At 37.3% G+C, this 3,638-nt stretch overlaps 1 pseudogene; it reads left to right on the plus strand.

Moving 5' to 3' along the window:
• The first annotated feature begins 593 nt into the window (after window positions 1-593).
• LOC139016916 (large ribosomal subunit protein uL6 pseudogene) lies at window positions 594-1,186 on the plus strand (annotated as a pseudogene).
• Window positions 1,187-3,638: the final 2,452 nt, after the last annotated feature.

The following is a 3,638-nucleotide window of genomic DNA, read 5'->3' on the forward strand; positions in this document are numbered from 1 at the left end:
CTAAAATTCCAGTGAAATATACTTTCTGCAGAAAAAAAGACTCACTCTGAAATGCAAAAGAACCCCTGGTATGCATGTATTACAGTTACTGTTGCTGTATTACAGATTATCCTAACAGTGGCTTAAAACAACCTTTACTATTAACTCATTGCCAACTTTCCCCCCTCTCTTTTAACTTATAAAAATAAAACTAACATATTCTAAGGTTATTGTGGAAATTGAAAGAAGCCAAAAAAAGAAAATGATGAAGGTAGACAAGTTCTATCATACCTCAGAATTTAAAAAGTATGTGTGACTATACCCCAGTAGAATAGACAGTCCAGAAAGTGAATACCTATAATATGGGAATTTGGTGTAAAAGTAATATTTCAAATCAGAAAAAATAAATCCTTTAATAACTGGTATTGAGATCACAGGATGGCCACCTGAAAAAACAAATTAAGGTGCTGCCATACTTCAAACTCTATACCAGTATAAAGTCCAAATCAAATACAGTATTTTAAAGTTAAAAAAGAAAAAGTACAATTACTGGAAAAAAATGGGAGGATGAGGATTCTCTTAAAACCTTGGGGTGTAGCTCTTTGCCGCATCTACTGCGAGGATGAAGACCATTCTCAGCAATCAGACTGTGGACAGCCCAGAAAATGTGGACATCACTCTGAAGAGATGCACTGTTATTGTGAAGGTCCCCAGAGGCACCCTGCGGAGGGACTTCAACCACATCAGTGTAGAGCTCAGTCTCCTTGGGAAGAAAAAGAAGAGGCTCTGGGTTGACAAGTGGTGGGGAAATAGAAAGGAACTGGCTACAGTTCGCACTATCTGCAGTCATGTACAGAACATGATCAAGGGTGTTACACTGGGCTTCCATTACAAGATGAGGTCTATGTATGCTCACTTCCCCATCAATGTCATTATTCAGGAGAATGGTTCTCTTGTTGAAATTAGAAATTTCTTGGGCGAAAAATACATCCGCAGAGTTTGGATGAGGTCAGGCATTGCTTGTTCAGTATCTCAAGCCCAGAAAGATGAGTTGATTCTTGAAAGAAATGACTTTGAACTTGTATCAAATTCAGCAAGCCACAACAGTTAAAAAGAGGATATCAGAAAATTTTTGGATGGTATCTATGTTTCTGAAAAAGGAACAGATCAGCAGGCTGATGAATAAGATCTAAGTTGTCCAGCTATAGAAACATCAAGATGCCAAATGATTTGTCACAGTTGTTTGTGAAACTATAAAAATGTACAATAGAAGCCTTGTATTGAAATAAAACAAAAACAAAAAACAAAAAACAAACAAAAACCTTGGGGTGTAGAAAATCTTTAAACTCAGAAAAGATTAATCAATGAAAGTAAAAAAATTCTGCATAATAAAAATTCATAAGAAACTTACAAAAAATGTAGTAAGCTGAGAAAATATCTTCATAATGAAAGTTTAATCTCTATCAAGAGCTTTTAGAAATGATAGGAAAAAGAGCAGCCACCCAAAAGTAGAAGAGGAAGAGCAAATAATGCAAATATATAATTCACAGAAAAGGAAATGTAAATGGTCCTTAAACATACGAAAGACAATCAACCTAATTTATAATAAGAAAAATGAAAATTAAAACCATACTGAGATGCCATTTTTAACTATCCATTTGGCAAAGCTATTTAAAAAAATATATTTTTATTGATTTCAGAGAGGAAGAGAGAGATAGAAACATCAATGATGAGAATCATTGATTGGTTGCCTCCTGCACACCTCACACTGGGGATCGAGCCCACAACCTGGGCATGTGCCTTGACCAGGAATTGAATTGTGACTTCCTGGTGCATAGGTCGACACTCAGCCACTGAGCCACGCTGGTCAGGCCCATTTGGCAAAACTTCTAAACTTTGATAACACTGCCAAATTATTGGGAAAATATTTCTAATGGGAGTGTACAATAATACAATCTCTATGAAAGGCAATTTGGCAGTACCCATCAAATTGACTAATGTATGCACCCTTTGACCAAGCAGTCCTCCTCTAGGATTTGTGTATCAGACCTACTCACGGGTCACAGTTTGTGTCGTGTTCTCTTGGGTCTGCTGGGACTTGAGTCTGGTTATAGGTGTAGAAGCAATGAGAGGAGATAGGTGGGTCATTAGTAGGATCAGCAATGCCTTACAATGAGTCTGTTACAGGCTCTGTAGGGAAGGGATGACCAACTTCCTCACATAAGGGAGGAAGAGTTGTCTCTATTGGTAAAGAAGATTTGACAGAATTTAGGGGTTTAGGTTTTTAGTAATCTACATTCCAGATCTCCCACAGTATCAAACTGAATCTAGATTAATCCCCAAGCCACTTCTCTCTCTCTCTCTCTCTTTTTTTTTTTGGTCTAGCTTCTTTTCTACAGGTTCCTCCTAAAAGCAGTTCCTTAAAAATTCACTTGCAATAAGAACCTCCATCACAGGCTCCATTTCTAGAGAATTTGATCTAAGTGGTCAATCTTCAGACTAATTCTCTGATTTACACTTGTATATCCCTTCTTGAAACATTCACATGGATGTCTAAGAGGCATTTCAAATTTGTATCCAAAACTGAATTCCTGATAGTTTTCTACTCTAACATGCTTCTCTCACTGTTCTTCCTGTTTCATTGTGACAACTCTATTCTTCCAATTGCTCAGGACAAAACTTTTTACATCCCACATTCAATCACTCAGCAACACTGATGCCAAATCATTTAACTTGGTGCTAAATCATTTGTAGATAACCTGCTTCTTTTGGGTGGCGGTTTGTATATAGCAAGCAATTCCTTCACTGCAATCTATTGAAAGTCAACCTTTGACATGAGGGTTTGAAAAAATGAGGGTTAGACTTATTAATTCTACTTTCAAAATGAACCTGTAATTCTCCCAGTCATTACCACCACCATTGCTACTACTCTGGTGCCCGCCACTATTAGCTCTGGCTTTGATTGTTGCAATGGCCTCCTAATTGGTTTTTCAGCTTCCACTCTCATTTGCCTTTGTTCTATTTTCAACAAGTTAGCTAGCAGGATCCTTTAAAAATGTGTCATATCATGTCACATCTCTGTCATAATTCTCCATTGCTTTTCAACCTAGGTAAAAGCCTCAGTTTCCATAATGAACTACAACGCCCTCTATGATTTTGTCCTCCATCCTATATCTCTGAAGTCATCTCCTGCTATTCCATCCTTCTCTCACATGTTCCTGCCAGTTTGGCTTCCTCGAGCCTTTGCATTTGGTGGTCTCTCTGGTTGGAATGGTCTTTCCCAGATATTGGCATGGTTCACTCCCTCACTTCTTTCAGGTGTTGTCATTGCCAGTCTAAATTGCAGTTCTTCATACTGCTATTCTCTGCCCTGGTTTTCTTCTTAGCACCATCATGCTCTATTTCACTTATTTATATTTTGTATCATTTGTTCCCCTCACTCTAATATAAACTTCAAGAGTTCAGGGATTTGTGTCTGTTTTGTTCCCTACTGGCAAGTGGAAGAGAACTCAATAAATATTTGTTGAGTGCATGAATGCATTATTTTATTTATAATTAACTAGATTATTAATCCAAAATTCATTGTATACATACCTGTAGAAGTAACTATGGCTGCTGGAAGCTGAATCATCAATTGACAGTCTCATAAATTCAAACAC

Source organism: Myotis yumanensis, unplaced genomic scaffold (assembly GCF_028538775.1).
Source record: "Myotis yumanensis isolate MYYU_CA2020_CCGP unplaced genomic scaffold, mMyoYum1.0.hap1 SCAF_9, whole genome shotgun sequence".
Taxonomy (NCBI): Eukaryota; Metazoa; Chordata; class Mammalia; order Chiroptera; family Vespertilionidae; genus Myotis; species Myotis yumanensis.